This window comes from Mustela nivalis (genome assembly GCF_964662115.1).
Source record: "Mustela nivalis genome assembly, chromosome: 10".
NCBI lineage: Eukaryota > Metazoa > Chordata > Mammalia > Carnivora > Mustelidae > Mustela > Mustela nivalis.
In genome coordinates this window covers 42,692,512-42,710,792 of record NC_139029.1, presented here as the reverse complement: position 1 = coordinate 42,710,792, position 18,281 = coordinate 42,692,512, and the positions used below count along the sequence as shown (strand labels likewise).

The window sequence follows — 18,281 nt, the reverse complement described above, 5'->3', positions numbered from 1 at the left end:
TCACTGTCCTATTTGTTGCTTCAGACTCCTACTTACCAATGCCTCTACCACTCCCCTGCAGGGCTGCATCTGAGAATTGTCATTTCTTGGATTTGCAAGATCTTCATCAATAATCCCCATCATTTCCATTTCTTGAGCAATCATGAAGTATCACATAAAGCATTTCAAGTATCTTATCTCTCTTCTTCAAGGCAATGCTGAAAGGGAGTTTCCTCGTCTGTAAATGGAGATAATGAAAGGTTGAATGTGAGCTTGCTCACATTCACAAATTATAAAATGACAGAGCTGTGACCTGAAGCTAGATTCACTGCCTACAAAGCCTGTATACTTTTCACACCCACCTCCCAAATACGGAAGGAGTGGTGGCCAAAGAGCTTCCAACTTCCTTTCCTGCTTCTCTCCCATTTTCCTTCCGCATCTTGCACCTGGAGCTGCACACCGGGAGTCCCAACCCTGGCTTCACCACTTACCAGCTGCGGAACCCTGGGCTAATTACCTACTTCCCCTACTCCTCATTTCCCTCCTCTGTAAAATGTCAATAATAACAGCACCCCCTTCACGAGGTTGTGTCTGGATTAAATTAGCTAGCACCTGTACAGCACTTAAAATAGGTCCTGGAATGTGGCAAGTGATTAGTAAATGTAGATGTTGTTATTTGTTGCTGTTACTGTTACTCAGCCTAGATCGTGAGCTCGTGGTCTAGTTTGTCTGGATTACAGATGATTTTTTTAATTTTCTTTATAATTTTCTGCATATATATATGAGAGATTGAGGTTTTAAGGACTTGGATCACAAAATTATGACAGCTGACAAGTCCAAAGTCTTCAGGGGAGGCCAGTAGGCAGGACCCAGAGAAGACATACCATTTCAGCTTAAATATATAAACAGTCTGGAGGCAGACTCCATGGTGGGGAGGTCAACCTGCTTTTTCTTAGGGCCTTCAACTGATTCTGTAAGACCCACCCACATTATGGAGGACAATCTGCTTTACTCAAAGCCCACTGATTTAAAAGTTAATCTCATCAAAAAACCACCTTCACAGCAACATCCAGGCCTGCCTTTGACCACACATCTGGGCACAGCCCAACCAAACTGATGTATGCCATTAACCCAACACCTCCTACAGGGGCTGTGGTAATGAAGGTCATCAGGCATATGGAAGCCTCACCAGCTGCAAAAATCACCTTAATATGGGGAACTGCTTGAAAAATGCCAGAAGTCACTTTTCATTTGTTCTTATGATGATACCAAAGTAGGGGAAGGCAAAAAGGCTCAGCCCTGGGGAGACCTCCTATCAATCACACTCTCAATATGTCTGGCATATTTGCTTTCTTGATAAGCAAAATGTTCTGGACTCCTGATAAATGTTCTTAGCCATTTGAAGCAGTATGGTAATAAGGAAGAAGCTTTTAGTTTTGAGCTGAACCTTAAGCCTTATAATATTCCGTAAGCCTAAATCTATATAGAATAATATTGAAGACAGACATTTAGCTGCAAAACAGAATGACCCCAGGTCTTGTAGTAGGTGTGTTCTGAGTTTCCATTTCCCTTGTACAATAGGAACTAATGCATACCCCTGCACCAACTCACCTGACAGTCACTGAGACTCCGTGGGACCAGGAAGCTGACTGTATTCTGAACGGTAACATTTCCAAATGCCAGGGATTTTTTAAATCATTAAGGAACACGTACACCAATAATAACAGCAAAGCATGCCTTTTCCATTATCCCACAGGAAGTGTAACAGTAGGTGACCCAGAGAAAGGATTAAGAGATAAAACTCCAGGCTTTGTATTAAAAGCTGAGGTTATCTGACCCCATGCTGCCACCCTCCCTCTCGTACTCTTAGCAGACATATCTAATCGATCACAGAGCTCTCTTGAGGTCACAAAGACCAATGTGGCGCCATGTAGACATGGGATGGGAAAAGCTGTTCCTAGACTAGGGAATGAGCTCAGAGAGGAAACTGTAGTTAAGAGCCATATGTTTCAAGAAATCCATCTGCTGGCTAGAGAGAGCCACTTACATTTCCTAGTCCTGGGACAGAATGATTTCCCACATCTGGATGAAAGTCTGGGATGGAAGCTAGGGAGCCCCAGAGTACGCCTTTGGAAATCCTTCCTGGACCAGGGACCAACAGCAATCATTCAACCTGTTTCTTGACAGGAAATTTATAGCAACACTGGGTGAGGCTTACAGGTGATGCCATCACCGTCGTTGCTAACAAGGGCAACCACCAGCACTGCACTCATTATCTATTACTGTGTAACAAGTCACCCCCAAATTTCACAGCTTAAAGCAATAAATATTTATCATATCATGCCATTTCTCACAAAGTTGGGAATCTAGGAACAACTTGTCTGAATGGTCCTGGCAGGGTTTTCTAATGGTTGCAGTCAAGGTGTTAGCTGGGGCTCTAGTCACATGAAGGATTCACTGAGGCTGGAGAGTGGGCTTCCAAGGTAGCTCATTCACATAGCTGTCAACAGTATTGTGGGGGGAAAAAGAGGGGTACCCGGGTCTCAGTTTCTCACCAAATAGACCTTTTCATAGGGTTACTTGAATATCCTCACAACATGGTGGCTGGCTTCCTCCAGAACAAGCCATCCAACCCCAAGAATCTGTGATGCCTTCTGTGACCTCATTTTGGAAGTTACACAGAGCAGGGTATCAGGCTGCAACTATTAGAAGGAGGAATGTCAAGGTATTTTGTAGATCTATTTTCAAAACCACCAAACCCATCACAGGAAATGCCTGTGAAGCATAGTAGAGAGTCTTGGCCCCAGGAGAAGGTAAATGTTATGTCAGATAAAACGCTTAACTTTAACTGAATGTGTTAAACATTGTGGAGTATACTTAGCTTAGGCCCCAAGTAGATGGATGTTATATTGTAAGTGTTTAAGCCAGAAAGAAACTTCTCAGTCCTGGATCCAACTTCCTCATTTTACAGATGGGCAAACTGAGACCTGCAGAGGAGTGATGACTTTCCCAGAAAACCCAGTGAGTCAGTAGCCCAGCTCTGCCTGAGAGCCTGATTTCTGAACTCCTGGGCAGAATTTTTCCCAGTATTTCATGCAGGCTCTTCGTGATGGTGTTTTTCTTCCCCCAAACCAGGCTGAGATGTCCTAAGAAGAAAATGAGCTCCAGAGAGGGTGATCTGGGGGAGGATAGAAACAAAATGAATTGGGGGCACTCTCAGGAACTGCTGAGATGAGCTGACCTTCCTTCCAGGGGGTGACCAAGAGTGAGGCTGGCCAGAGGAGAGCAGATGGAAATGGACTCAATCTGTCCCTCCCTGAAGCCAGGGCAGTAAGCATGCCCTGTTGGTGGACACCACTGACCGTGTTGTGAGGTCAGTCCTTCCCAGCAACCTGGCCACAAGTGATAAGCTCAAGTCGAGAGCATAAAATGAGACAGAAACAGACCAGGGTAACTGAGATAATATTTTCCATCAAGTTTTCTGGGTTGCCTCTTCTATAGTTTACATATTTCACACATGTTTATGCTCCATAACCATTTGACATGACAGCCCTTTATAGTTCTAATTGCACAAGTTATATAGCTCCCAAGTCTTATCTAAGGACTGCCGAGAGCTCTGAAACAGTAGTTAACAGTGTAGCTATGCTTGCCACTGTTCTAGAGAGATATGATGGCATGAAGGCACAGTGGAGGAGCACGCAGCTCTGGGGCCAGAGCACCTAGATTTAAATCTAGCCTCCACCATGTGCTGTGACTTTGCGAAGCTCACGCAACGTCTCTATGCATCTGCATCTTTATTAGTAAAATGGAAATGATCACAGTTGCTGGCTCATGAGACTATTGTGAGAGATGAACTAGTCGACATCTGGAAAGCAGGACAGGGCTAGGACATCATGAGAACTCAGTGTGACAATTAGTGTTGCTTTATGTCACATGGTTACATCTTTACGTCACACATCACCTTCTATGCATTGTACGGTTGTCTTGCTCACGATGGCACAGTCATCTGGCTAATTTCCCAGACCCAGGAAGTTGGGCAAGAAGATGTCTGAGTTCCCATCCAAATAATTATCCTATGTGCTTCCAAAGGTTGGGAATAAACTGTGAGCGGATAGACAACATGAGTCATGTTTGATTCCATCAAGTTCAGAAAGACCTACAGGGCATAACACAACCACAAAAGGGCCAAGATTAATCCTCAAAACAATCCTAGGAGATTGGTACTACCATTATCCCCATTCTACAAATGAGGAAAGTGGGGCACACACAGGCCGCCAGGTGACCCAACCAGTAAAAGCGGGGGCCAGCTCCAGACCTGGGCATTCCAGCAACAGAGTCTGCTGGGCTGAGCTGCACCCCCTGCCCCCGGGCATCCTGACAGCTTGCTTGCCCTGACACTGATTAAAATATTGGGTGAGATGAAGTTCTGTATGGAAATCTATTGGCAGCAAAGGGCTTAATTCTCCATTATATACTTGACCACCTGCATTCACTTACCAGTCTTGGTTGGTGTGGTCTGTATTCTCTGTTCTGTGTTCCAAGCACAAGACTCAGGGATAGAGGCATTGAAGACCCAAAACAGCTGTATGATATATTTTTCCATGCACTGAATGTACAGCTGGCCCACCCCTCCCTGAATCTGCCATGTCCCTTCCTGCTTTTGTGCCTTTGCCATGCTCTTCCTTCTGCCTGTACGGTGCTCTGCCCACATCTCCATTTGGAGAATGCTTACTTCTCCTTTGAGGTCCTGCTCCCATCACCTCCTCTATGAAGCCTTCTGTGATTTCCCCAGAGTTGCTCTGTCCTTTATGAACCCTCAGATGCCGCGCTTTCCAAAACTGTAGGATTTATCAGTATGGACACAGCCCCCCCGAGGAACATGTGATCCTACTCTCCCTTAATCTTTCAGTAATGTGTGGCCTGAGAGCGGGAACTGAGTTTCATTCGACTTCAAACTTGCTGTGCCAAGGATAGTATTGGCTCTTGGTATAGGCTTGATGAGCATGAACAGGCCAATTAAATAAATGAAAGACCCTTTTCTTCAAAGAGTTTCTGTGATTCAATATGATATTTTTCCCCCAAACTTGCAGTTTTTCAGGCCAGAGGGTGACTTTCCTACCACTTCCGTTGCAAATAGCTCTATAACAGTTTGGCTTCTGGAATTTTTCCTGTATATTCCTTATAACTGTATCCCAATTGTTTCTTATTTCTTTAACACCTCGTATTCCCTTCCTTCTTTTTTTGTCTTAACAGTTGCAGGCTGGGATGCCTGGGTGGCTCTGTCAGTTAAACGGCTGCCTTTTGGCTCAGGTCATGGTCCTGGGGTCCTGGGATCGAGTCCTGCATCAGGGTCCTTACTCACCGGGGAGCCTGTTTCACTGTCTGCCTATTGCTCCCCGTTTGTGCTCTCTCTCTCTCTCTCTAACAAATAAATAAATAAAATCTTTAAAAAAAAAAAAAAAAGAAAAAAGAAAAAAAAAAAACAGTTGCAGTCTGTTTCTACTTCATCCCGCCTTCCAGAGAGTTCTGCCCTGGACTGACATCCTGTCTTCAGACAGACCACAAGTTCTGGTTTGGGACAGTCTTCTGAAATTGCAGTTTGGACCAAATCGAGGGCTTCCACGTATTTCCTGAATGAACTTATTATTTTACTTAGCTAAACTTTAGTTTCCCCATCTGTGAAATGGGATCATCCATCCTTTTGTCTGTAGGATGTTGTGAGGCTTCAATAAGTACTAGCAAATGTGTGAAGTACTAGCATACATTAGGCACTCCATAAATGCACTAGGACCTTCCCTCTCCCTGTGCAGGCAGGATCTGCTTTTTACCATAAAGCAATGTGTTACACTGAGTAGGGATAAGAATACATACTTTATGCAGTTTTGAGAAGTAAAATGTCTAGAAGCTAGTCAATTATTGCTAGATGCACCCCCACCCATCCAATGCACTCTCTTGACACCATGTAGTTAAACAAAAGCCTGAGAAGTAGATCATGTTTCCCTGTGGCTCAGACAACGTTGCATCACACCTACTTACTACACGTAAGCACACAAGATGAGTGCTGTAGGCTTAAGTGTGCAGGAATGCTGGGCTGTGTTTGGGAGGCCGGCAGGGCTAGATGGACCAGGTAGGGGTGGGGCTATTGAAAGCATGTCTCGCTCCCCAAAACTCCAGACTGAGAAAGAAGGCAGGGATAAGAACAGAGACTCAGAACTCAGCCTGCCTGGAAGAAGGAAAAGCAGGACAACAAAAAGAGGGCTTTGAGTGGGAAAAGCAACATTAAGTCTTGCCAGGGCTATCAACCAGCTGGTCAACTTTGGGCAAATTTCTGAGCCCCGTTCCTCCTCTGTAAACTGAATCGGATGATACCAGCTCATACAGTATCAGAGTTTGGCATAAAGACCCGAGGAAGTAACCTCGGGGGACATACGGTCCAAGCTACAACACAGTGTACCATTGCAAAAGGATCTTTTAATAATCTTGTAACTTGGTTTCAATCTCTAAGCTTCTGATTTCCTGATAGCCCACTTTGCCAAGAATCTATTCAGGGTTCCTGGGTGGCTCAGTGGGTTAAGCCTCTGCCTTCAGCTCAGGTCATGATCACAGGGTCCTGGGATCGAACCCTACCTCAGGCTCCCTGTTCAGTGGGGAGTCTGCTTCTCCCTCTTCCTCTGCCTCTCCCTCCTGCTTGTGCATGCGCGCTCTCTCTCATTCTCTCTCTCCCATGCTCTCTCTCTCTCAAATAAATAAACTTTTAAAATCTTAAAAAGAAGAAGGAAGAGGAGGAGGAGGTGGTGGAGGAGGGGGAAGAAGAAGGAGAAGAAGAATCTCTTCAGACACCATCTCAAATGCTTTGCCCAAATCCAAAATCCCAAGAGGTTTTGGTAAGAAGATTGGTAATTGGCAAAATCTCCCATGCTCATCCAGGGGCCCCTGACCCTTAACCACTTCTGCTGCTCCCTACGAAAGGATGAACGTGTAAGCACAGAGGGGAGAGGACTAGCCGAAGGATTAGTAAATCACACAATTAGCATTTTCTTTACACCTTTGCCATAAAGGCTAAGCATTTGTGCCTCTTTAATTGGATGTGGGTTTTTGACAGGTGGGGTCATGAGTAAATGAAATTGTATTTGAATCACCACATGTGTTGCATACAGAACCTTGGACCCACGCCCAGGCAATTCTTTTCATGTGCTGCCATCCAAGAGGAGGTCTCATTTGAAAACTAACAACTGATACTGCTTCCCTTCCAACTGTAAACAGGGCTCCGATCAAGGAGTTTACTATTGTGCTTCCCTGGTGGGCATTCACCAGTGTCGCATAAGCCATCATGACTGATGGTCAGGGTGTTAGAAAGAAATTTTCTTCGGGAAACCTTGTAATAAGAGTAGGCACTCGATAAATGAAATCCCTCATTGTGTGTTGCATGCTGAAGAAACTTTTCTCTGATTCTCAGAACCACACCATGAAGCAGGTACCTTTATGCCCATTTCACAGATGAGAATGGTGGTAAGGTTACCACTGAAGTGACCTTGGGCGTCGGTGGTGGAGGAACGCAGATGGGGACTGAAGTCCATCATCACAACACAGCGGATACTTCCCGAGGGGCTGCCTTGTAGGGCGGCACTTGTTAATCCTGGAGATATAATGATGAGCAAAATATTTTGCTCATTGCCCCAGTAGAGTTCACAGCCGAGAAGTGAAAACAGGTTCATCAGACTAAGAATCACTTCAAGATTTTCCCAGAGGAAGCTCTATATAAATATCTGGGTTGTAAGCAATGAGGAGGACAAACATGCTGGGGGATGTTTAGGGGACAGAGCCTTCTGGGCAGAGGAAGCCGAGTGGGTCAAGCTCAAGGCAAAGGAGAGAGAAAGGGGAGACGGTGGAGACACAGCCCTGGAAGGTGGAGAGCTGGCAGGGCTTTCTCCGGAGGGCCCTGGGGGGCTTCTGAAGGTCTTACACAGGGAAAACGTGCTCAGATCTATGCCCGCTGCCTTGCTTCCCCACCATCCATCCCCTTGGCCTTAGCCTGAACAGACCTGGGGAGATCAAAAGTCCAAGGCAGGGATGCTGGGGACTGATGCAGTGGAAATGGGGAAGGGAGGATGAATTGCAGGGGTCCTGAGGAGGCAGCCGTACTCTGAAGCCCCTGAAAAGCCCCAGCCCACTGGCGTGTGGGCACTGGATCTGAGATGCTAGGAAGACAGAAAGTGAAAATAAAGAGAAGGGAGCAGAGGGACGAAGAAGCAGGGGTGTTGGCTCCAATCAGGTTGTTTGCCAGTGTGTTCTCTTTTCTTTTCTTGTTCCTTCTTTTCCTTGCCCAATTTAATGCATGAAGAAATAAACTAAAGTATTCTCTTTTAAAAGTTTATATGGGATCGTAACCCCATTTTATATATGGGAAAATGCTGGCTCCTGGTGGGTTTTCTGTATTTTCATATTGCTATAATTCGAACAATGTGACGAATCAGCTCGCTATAATTGCTGAAGCTGGGCTCAGAGGAGCTGGATTTTATGGGGACTTGACTGAGCTGCGCCTGGGGGTTGGGTGGCCATCCTCAGGGGCCTGGGGTGTTTTCTGGCCGGAGAGAGGAGGGAACCCATGTTTATGCAGTGTTCCCTGTGTGCCAAGGTGGGACCTGCCTAATTCCAAAGCCGGCATTCTTTCCTGTTGGCGTCCCAGGAACAGATGACACATCCAGAGGGTTTGACCGTGGAGAAGGAGGAAGCTTTAGGGATATTTTCCTTGTCTCTCCAGCTTTTCCAGACTTGTTTAAACTTTGACACCCTGACCGTCCCTTCTCAGGTACAAAAGGGAGCTGCTTTCCTTGGACTCAATGTTATCTTCTGACCCAACAACCTTCTAACATAGGTACATACCTGGCTTTTGTCCTAGCTCGAGATCCAGGGCTCGTACCCCACGCCCCACGTCAGCAGGTGAGCAAAAGGAATTTGATGTTTCCTCTAAGGGTCTTCCCCAAATCTGAGCAGGGAAGGGGGAAGATTCAAACCTTAGGCTCTCAAAGGGGCTAAGGGGTTTGCTCTCCGCTCTCAGGAGTAGGTCAGCATCACTCTCCCATTTGACACAGGCAGATGCTGAGACTTGGGAAACTGGAGAGAATTGCCCAAGGTATTTATTCACACCAAGGCAGACTTTGAACGGAGGTTTCAGATACGAATGTACCCAGCACGGTGGTCAGCAATACCAGGTGTTCACAATGCGTTTGTTTCCTTGCTTGCTTCCAACTCTCTGTGGACCCCTGTCCCTCACCGAGGGAACATCTACTCGCATTGTCCCCAAGGGACAGCCGTGGCTTCCCCATGTATCTGGGCCTACATCCCCAAGATGTGCCATCTGTGGACCTTTTAAGGGATTAACAAGCCCACATATGGTGCAGGGTAGACTGGGAGCCTGGTCTCAAGAGTCATAAAAGATTTTTAAGAGGACTTTATAGGAGCGAGCCCTCCGGCAGGGCAAGCAGTAAGGTAGGAGGTGGGGGTGGAGGGCTGAGCAGATAGGAGGGGTGGGAAGTCAGCTCTGATCAAGGACTAGCTGCTCAAAGCCCTCCACAGGAGATCCCTGATCCCTGAGCCCAGAGCTGGGACCAGAACACTGGGACCCAGACTCTACTGCACTGTGTGACCGGGAACTAGTCCTGTCCCCCAAGAAGCTTCTCTGGGCACTGAAAATCTGCGGGGTAGAAAATACTCTAAGTTCTCTGGAGCATACTCTGTTTCCTAGGTGTGGCACCCTGTGGCGGTGACATCACACGTAAGTCTTTCATCTCCGGTAGGTATTTTGGCGGGCTAGCCTAGGGACAGAAAGCAGAGAATGTGGTGTAAATGCCTCTGTAATGGCAGCAAAGTATAACATTTCTGTTGTTAAGTTATTCCACTTATTAAACTGGCGTGTATGTTACTACCAGTGTTTACAAGTCACTCAAGCCATAGACTTGCATCATTTTTCTTTTTTCAGCATAAGAAAGCAATGAGCAGACCTAGCCCGCATCTCCAGCTCTGCAACTTGGGAGCAGAAAACAAGGCCACAATTCCTTCCAAATCCCTTGAACATGTCCTTGGTCTACACAGGGTAGTTGTTTCTACAATATTCAGAATTAAATAGTATTTATTTTTCTTTTCAAAGTTCTAAAAGCAAACGTGAGAAAGGGCACAGGGAGGTGAAGAGGAAGAAAGGATGGGTTCGGACAGTTCCACCCCATGATGCCATCACAAGCCTGCCTCCAGTCTGAGCCCTATGATCGGGGTACAAACGTGTCTCCTCGTGCCCCAGCCCGACTGTGCGTCCTTCTGCGTAGGCTGTTCCTGCTAACAGGAATGTGCTTTCCTCTCTTCTCTGCCTACAAAGCTTAGATTCCATTTTTCAGTTCTCAGGTCACATCACCTCCTCCATGATGTTCTCCCTGACTCCTCTCCCACCTCCACCCCCTCTCAGACACAGGCACTCACACCCCTGAGTTTTTATAGCATTGCATATACCCGGATGACAGCATCCGGCATGCTGTGTTTCTATTGCAGTAGTATTAGTCCTATCAAACCGCTCTTTAAGGAACCCTTATTTCTTTTCACCCGACATAGTGCTACAATCTTTTTGTAAGTCCTATCACTTAAATTTCAATCATCCCTATGCTAGGAATTAGCTATTATTTTCCTAAATTTAAAAATGGGGAAATTGAGACCCTTGAGGCTGGGGCTCTTCCTACCAGGTGACCTTGGGCAAGGACTGTGCCTGTATTCTGGGGCGGGGTCTGATACCGTTGTACTAGCCAGCCTAAACAAAGAAGCCATAATAGGCAACGAATGAAAAAGGGAACAAATGTCACCATTGAGTGCAAAGGCTTAAGTGTGAAACATGGCTCTAAACAAGCATTTTATTTTCCTGCCACCATCCCAGAACACCCCCTACTCAGGAACCAAGGCAGGCCTTAAGGAATCACATTATTTGACCAGGGGGAAATGAAGGCCCCACTCCCCACCTCGCCAGCGAGCGAGGGGCTGGCCCAGGTCACAGAGCTGCCTTTGGCACCTGCCCAGCACTGTTTCCCAACTCCTGGTGGGTAGCCCTTTCCAAACTGCTTCTTCCCAGAGCTCTACATTGGGGACAAGCCTGTTTCCCTTCTTTGCAACAGAAGACTTTCTATGCCTGTCCTTAGAGACAGAAGGAGCAGCAAGCCTCTGTATTTTTTGGTTGCATTCTCCCAATTAAGCAGAGAAGCCAACCGAAGACTCCTTGAGTCAAGCTAATTGCATCTTAGCAGTCTCGGTGCCTGCCAGCTTTAGCCCGGAGTCAGGTTTTATAGGGCTACTTAGCCCCACACCCAGGGTTTATGATGGAAACCTTGACAAAGCTGCACTGATAAGGCTGCAGAGGACCCAGGAGACCAGAAAACCTAGTAATTTTCCAGACTCTAAACCCGGCCTCCACTCTGAGGGCCCCTTGCCAGCCAGGGCTCTGAAGTGTTGGCCAAGAGGGCCCTGGCAGGGAGCTGTTTGTTTCCACTCCGACACACTCCGGAAATTCGGTATGATACCTTGCTGGGATTTTTAATGACAACTTTCTCCTTCAGCATCACCTGGTCTGCAATTAGTTTTCCCATTCTTTCAACTGCCAATCATTCATTCACTTGGTCATTCATTCATTCATCAAATTCTGAACTCTGCCAGGCTTGTGCTGGGCACTAAGGAGAAAAGCTTCTTGGGTGATTAATTTAAAATTCTATTCTGTTAAGGTGAAGTTTGTGCACCACACAACTCTAGGGGGTGCCTTTCACATAGCCCATGATCACATCAGGCACCTTCTTGCAGAAAACTGTAGCATGGGGAAAAATAAACACAAACATAATATGAAAATAATGAATATTTAGTCTATTATAGACAAAGAACGTTTAAAACAAACAAAGTAGCTGGGTCATGTAGCAATTCCCCAGCTCTTAGGCAATTTCCAATTTTCCTTTCTAAAACAGAAAAAAAAAAGTCAGATATATTTCTTGAGGGCGTCTGGGTGGCTCAGTTGGTTAAGCATCTGGCTCTTGGTTGTGGCTCAGATTGTGATCTCAGGGTGGTGGGATCAAGCCCTACCCTGGGCTCTGCTCTCAGTGTAGAGTCTGCTTGAGATTCTCTCCCTCTCCTTCTGCCCCTCCCCGTGTTCACACTCTGTCTATATATAAATACGTACATACATACATACATACATACATACATAAAATCTTTAAAACAAGTTTTCTCAGCCTTAGCCAGGTAACACTGTTAGAGGAAACAGTTCTATACATTGCAGAATATTTAGCAGCGTACCTGTCCTCTACCCACGAGATGGCATCTCCATCCATGAGATGGTAGCAACTTCCTCTAAAACGACCAAAATGTCTCCAGATACTGCTCAGTGTCAGGAACGGGGAGAAGGAGGGAAAGGGATAAATTGTCCCCTGTTGACAGCTACTGGTTTAAAATAATTTCTGTTCCCCCTTCCTCCCCATTACCTTCTGTTGCCCTCCAAAATGAAGTTCAAAACACTTCGTGTTCATTCAAGACCCTCACAGTCTGACCCCCGTCCAGCCCTATCATGTACCATGTCTCCAGGTGCTCACCCATGCCCTTCCCCTGCATCCAGACTCGATCCCCACCTCCCTCCCATCCTACCTGGTTGATACTCCTGGTCCTCCAAGACTCAGCTTGGGTCCTCTAACTTGGAGGCCCCTCTCACAGAGCAGGGAGATATGCCCCTCTGTGGGACCCCCCACACCAGGGCACCCTTCTATCACAATACTCAGAGAACATCAGGTCTAATGATGATCTTGGACATCTGATCTTGGACAAGTCAGTCCATCTTTTTGGTCTACCTCAGTGCTCCTTCCCTCTCCCTCCAACCCCCCAAATTTTATTTATTTACTTGAGAGAGAGAGAAAGAGAGAGAGAGAGCACAAGCAGGGAAGGAGCAGAGGGAGAGAGAGAGAGAAGAGAGAATCTCAAGCAGACTCCATGCGGAGCACAGAGCCAACATGGGGCTCGATCTAATGACCCTGAGATCACAACCTGAGCTGAAATGATGGCCCTCCCCAGGCACCCCTGACTCAATGTTCATCGTGTAAAATGGAAGACTCTCACAGTCATTTTGAGACGCAAATGAGTCGTGACATGACAACACTTAAGCTGTCATTAACTGAATACATTTGAAAGGCTATTATTACCATTGAAAAAGAAGATTTTTACAAACATAAACATTGAATTGAAATAAATATGTTTGTAGGATCTTTCTTTTCTTATATGGAGGTTTGGCCATACCCTAGATGAGAAGGATATTTTATTTGTTTGGGTTTTTTTCCATTCCTGAAAAACAAAACTTACCATGTAATAATTCCTACTCTACCTAGAAGCTTAGTAGTTCAATTCAGGAACTTTTTTTTCCTGGGCCAGAATTCAAAGAGTTCCTTTGATTTTGTTGAAGCAGGCCACACCAATAACTGGAGGACATTTTTCTAAGAGACATGTAGCTTGTAGAATCTTGCATTTAAAATGTAAGAGGTGCTAATTAAGATAGGAAATTTTAGAGGAGGAACTGCTTCTAAAAGAGGCTCTTCATCTCAAAGACAACACAAATGCATTAGGCTTAAGGAAATGAAGTTGAGAGAAATCTCTTCAGAACTTTGCAACTGTTGTGAGTTGAATTGTGCCCCACAAGAACGTCCTATCCCTCAGAGAATCTGTGAATGTGTCCTCATCTGGAATTGGGACTTTCTAGTCCAGATGAGGTCATACTGGAGTCGGGTGGGCCCCAATCTAATCTGACTGGTATCCTTACAAGAAGAGAAGAGACAGGCACACTAGGGAGGACGTCATGCGAAGTCAGTGGCAGAGCTTGGGATGAGGCCACCATGAGCCCAGGAATGTCAAGGATTACTGACAGCTGCCAGCATCTGGAAGAATGGATGGAACAGATTCATCCTCAGAAATTCTGGAAGGAGCCAACCTGCCAAAAGCTGGATTTGGGACTTCTGCTCCAGATTCTGACAGGATCCCTTCCTCATGTGGTAAGGCTCCAGTCTGCAGTGCTTGGCTCGGGCAGGTCCAGGAAAGGGACATGAGCTTCCTCACCAGAGTCACAGAACGGTTTCCTCACATGAGGTCTTCCTTTACACCGATTCTGGTGCTGTCCTACCATAACACTGAGAAACACAAATGGCGATAAACGAGGAGGGTGAGCCCCACCCCCCTGAAGAGAACTGTGGGAAGGGTGGAGATGACATTTGATTTACACCATGCAGCACTCACAACATGTTCATGAGAAAACAAAGCAAAGCAACATAAACACAAACCCTCAGAAAGCATCGGAGGTTCTGAACTAAACAGGAGCCCCAAGGAAATGCACAGAGCCCCAGGCTGAGGCAGGGCAGCCGTAATTTCAGGGAGACAAATGGCAAAACGTTATGTCCTGAGGGAGAGTTCCAAAACAGATGGGAGACTATACCCAGGCAGCCTGGCTGGTAAGCGAAAGAAGCAGGAGAACACAGAGGTTGGAAATCAGCAAATCAGTAGTTGGCCCCCCTCTGGAGTGTCTGCATGTGTAGATGTTGCAGGAGTGGAATGGCAATTAGTGAGTTTTTTAGCTATTCGATCTCCAACCCCCTTTCCCATGGGGGAGGAGGCTCCTATTGCACTTGCTATTGATGGACACAGTGTCCTATTATCTACTATTAGAACTGAAGACAGGAGATGGGCCTTCAGTGCCTGCCCTAGAAGCCAAATACACACAGGGAGCCTGGGCCCACCCGTGAGGCATGAGAGCCAGCAATGCAAAGCAGAAGCTGTGTTCACAGTAGGCACACACGGATCCAGTTGTGGGGGTCCCAATGATAGGAAGGGATGTGGGCACAACCACCATCTCCCCAGACTTGTGTCTTTATGTGGAGACATTCTAACCAGACTAGTCCTGCCAGACTCTTCCTTCATTCCTCACTGATTTTTCTCCACAGGAGGAGAAAAAGCTACTAGCTGGGATGACACATGTACCTGGAAAGTCTAGCAAAAGAAACTCATTCCACAAAGCTACTTCTTCCTCCTCTTTTTCCAGACCCCTCCACCTAAAGGAGCATGTAGCTTTGCTCCTCTGTGCCACGAGTTGTAGTGGGGTCCTAGGAAAAGGCATGGGTTGGCACCACTATGCCAGTGACTAGAGGAGTCAAAATACCAAGGGGGGATATACAAGCAAACCCACTTGACCCCAGATCTAAAACCATGTTCTCCAACAGCTTTATCAATAATAGGTGAGACTTGTTAGTATGGAATGAATGTCTCTTTGAATGGGCTTTGAACTCAAAAGGGGAAGAAGAAGGTTATTTATGGGGCCCAGGGAACTCAGAGGGGGACTGCCAGAAACTCCTGGTATCATCTGTGATTGACATTGAAAGGCGACATTGACTTCAAAGAAAGAGGAGTAGGCAGTATCCCCAACAATATTTGTTGTTCTGGATTGGCTCTTTACTTTAAAAAGTCACAACATGTGACCCTTGGTATGTAGTGACTGCTTTTTCTTTCTCTACCAAGCATCAGAAAACACCAGAAGAAGTTGGCTTTCACCTGGTGGGAAGGACGGTGTACTTGCTGTGACTCAAGGAGGTATCAAGACTTCTGATGCGTGGCACAGTTTAAACCACAGAGACCTTGACCATCTCCCCATCCAGGTGGCAAAATGCTAGTCCATGACGTGAATAGCACACTTTGGTTAGGATCAGAATGTTGGAAACAGCAAGCACTATAGACACTGTTAGTAGGATACATGCAAGCCAGGCAGTGGGGGAGGAATCCCATGAGAATGCAAGGTCAGAATGCTATAGGGCTCTCACAGCAGGTCCCAGGACAAGACTCATAGTAAAAAGCCCTTAAAGTCTGATGGCATATCCAGGCTCTATTCAGTGAATAATTATGTTCCTTTTAGAAAACATTGTTTGAATTGCTCTTGGACCCTATTGGACTGAAAATGGGGCACAAAATAAGCACTCACCCCTCGCTGGGCAATTACGAACAGGGTGTTCCATAATCCACTGAACCAGAAAGTACCATGTCCAGCAGATTCCATTAGCAGATGAAAATGGCGCATCAGGGATCATGTTCAATAGGTTCTTAAGGCACAAGTAGTAGCTGGGGGTGATGCTCACATTCCCAGCATGCTCGCTCCTGCCATGATCCATCTCCTCCAACAGCCCATTCCTCCAGATCCATGGATACCTCTGACTGGTGGACTGACACAGAAGCACTATCATTTTTTATAGTTCCTCTCAAGAACTGTAGAGAAGGGAGATATACCCAGAAAGCAAAACTTCAAGTGGTAACCTTTCTTTGTTTGCTTTGCAGAGGAATGGAGGGAGGAAGACAGGGAGACGGTGGTTTTATGGCCATGGGATACATTTGTTTTAAGATGAACCCTTTTATAAGAGCTGCTGTACTCATAGGGTGGAATTCTGGTTAGTTGAAGAATCAGTCATCATGCCAGCAGTGTAATTAATACCTTATACGATGAGGCATTATCTTAGAGAAAGCAATAAAATCTCTAAACAATGGAACAATTTATGGTGATTTTGCCACCACAGCCAGAATAAAGTGTCCAGAACCAAGGGATTAAAGGAGGGTTTGCACTTCTCATGCCCTATTCACAAACTTTTACTTCCCAGTCCCACAGCTTTGGGCTATACTAGCTGCAGTGACTTGGGGCGAAGGCTATGCTTTGGAGAAGAAGTCTTCCATGAGGGGACATAACAGTGGTTACACTGAACTGGAATTTAACTCCACCATCTGGTCATTTCAGATTCTTTAAGCGACTGGGAACAGTGGCCAAAAATGAGAGCAGTCACCAAACTGGCTGGGGTGTTTGATCATTACTGTTAAGGGAAAATAGGATTGCTTGTGATAGGAACATGGATTTAGGAAGAATGGAACTTAGGGACCTCCTGAGTGGCTTCCAATTCTGGTGTATCTAATAGTTAGTGGAAAATTTCTGCAGCCCCAAACCAAAGGTCCATAGCCTCCCCAAACCAAATGTTTGAGCTACCCCACGGAGTGACCACGGAAGGACCAGCTGAAGACAAAAACCACTGGAATGGAATAGTAAAGGTAGGCCACAAGCACTAGCTATGCACACACGAGGACTAGAGCCTCCTTCTGAATTTCTTTCCTTACAGTGTTGAGCATTTATATATTCTACTAAAGTTTCCTCTTCTTCCCTCTCTGTTCTCCTCACTGTTATATATGTAGAAAGTAGGAGCTATGAACTTTGCAATTTAACTCATATGTTTTTGAAAAAAAACTGGAGACACAGCCCAAATACTTTTGGTTTTGTTCCTTTGGGGAGGGGCTAAGAATATTTTCAGTTGCAAGGAAGGGGTGTGTGTTTGTGTGTGTGTGTGTGTGTGTGTATGAAGAACACATATAGGAAGACACCTTTGAATGAAGGTTGGGCAGCCAAAGCGGGGCGGCTATCAGGGATTTATGACAGTTTTTAGTGGTCATTCTGCAACAGCTCCTCTCATTTGGTGGGAAACACCTGGAGGAGAAGCAGTCTACCCTCACAGTGGAAGCCAAAGTGGGAGGGATATCTTCCCTCTTTCCCACCCTGAGCATCCAGCAAAGTTGCCCAGATGAATGAGGATCGGGGCTCACTGAAAGTCACTGCACTATCCAGCACTGGTGGTGAGGGTAGTGATGGAGGGTGCAACCTGGCTGTCTTCTAGAAAATGAACGTCTGCTTTTTTGCAATTTGTCTCCCTGACAATCAGAGAATTCCCTGATTCCTGTCTATCTTCCAAGTCCACCAATCTTCCAAATCTGGGCCTTTCATGTCCTCTGATTCCCACCAGTCCACTCAGGAAGGTCCCAGAGTTGATTTTCACTGCCTGCAACTGAGAACTCTTGTTGAAAGTAGAGTGGCTCTGAGTACATGGCTGAGGTAGATTCACTGGATCAAACAGATGATGACAAGAAGCTTCTACATAATGTTTGTTGTCATGATAGTCTAGCCACCATGTCTAAAACACCATAGTTCCTTCACATGCCTGGAAGATCTCAGCTTCCCTACCACAACCCGATAAAGTCAGTATTCTTCTTACGTCCATTTAAAAATGAGAAACCTCTTGCACCTTTTGCACTTGTTAACCTCAAGTAACCTCCCCAAATCACACAACTAAAATGTAGTGGATTAGCAACTCAGACACAAGTATGTGGGTAAGAACATGGGCTTTAGAGAAGACCTGACTCTGTAAAGGGTTCCATTATCTTTTCCCCCTCAAATCTCACCT

General features: G+C 46.0%; 1 long non-coding RNA gene across 1 annotated transcript in view; it reads right to left on the bottom strand.

The window, feature by feature from the left end:
• The window catches only part of LOC309842165, a 143,476-nt gene that overhangs the window by 3,009 nt on the left and 122,186 nt on the right, over positions 1 to 18,281 (bottom strand). Inside the window, exon 3 of the long non-coding RNA XR_014299537.1 lies at positions 37 to 217. This is a non-coding gene — a long non-coding RNA (uncharacterized lncRNA). The remainder of the gene's footprint in view (positions 1 to 36; positions 218 to 18,281) is intronic.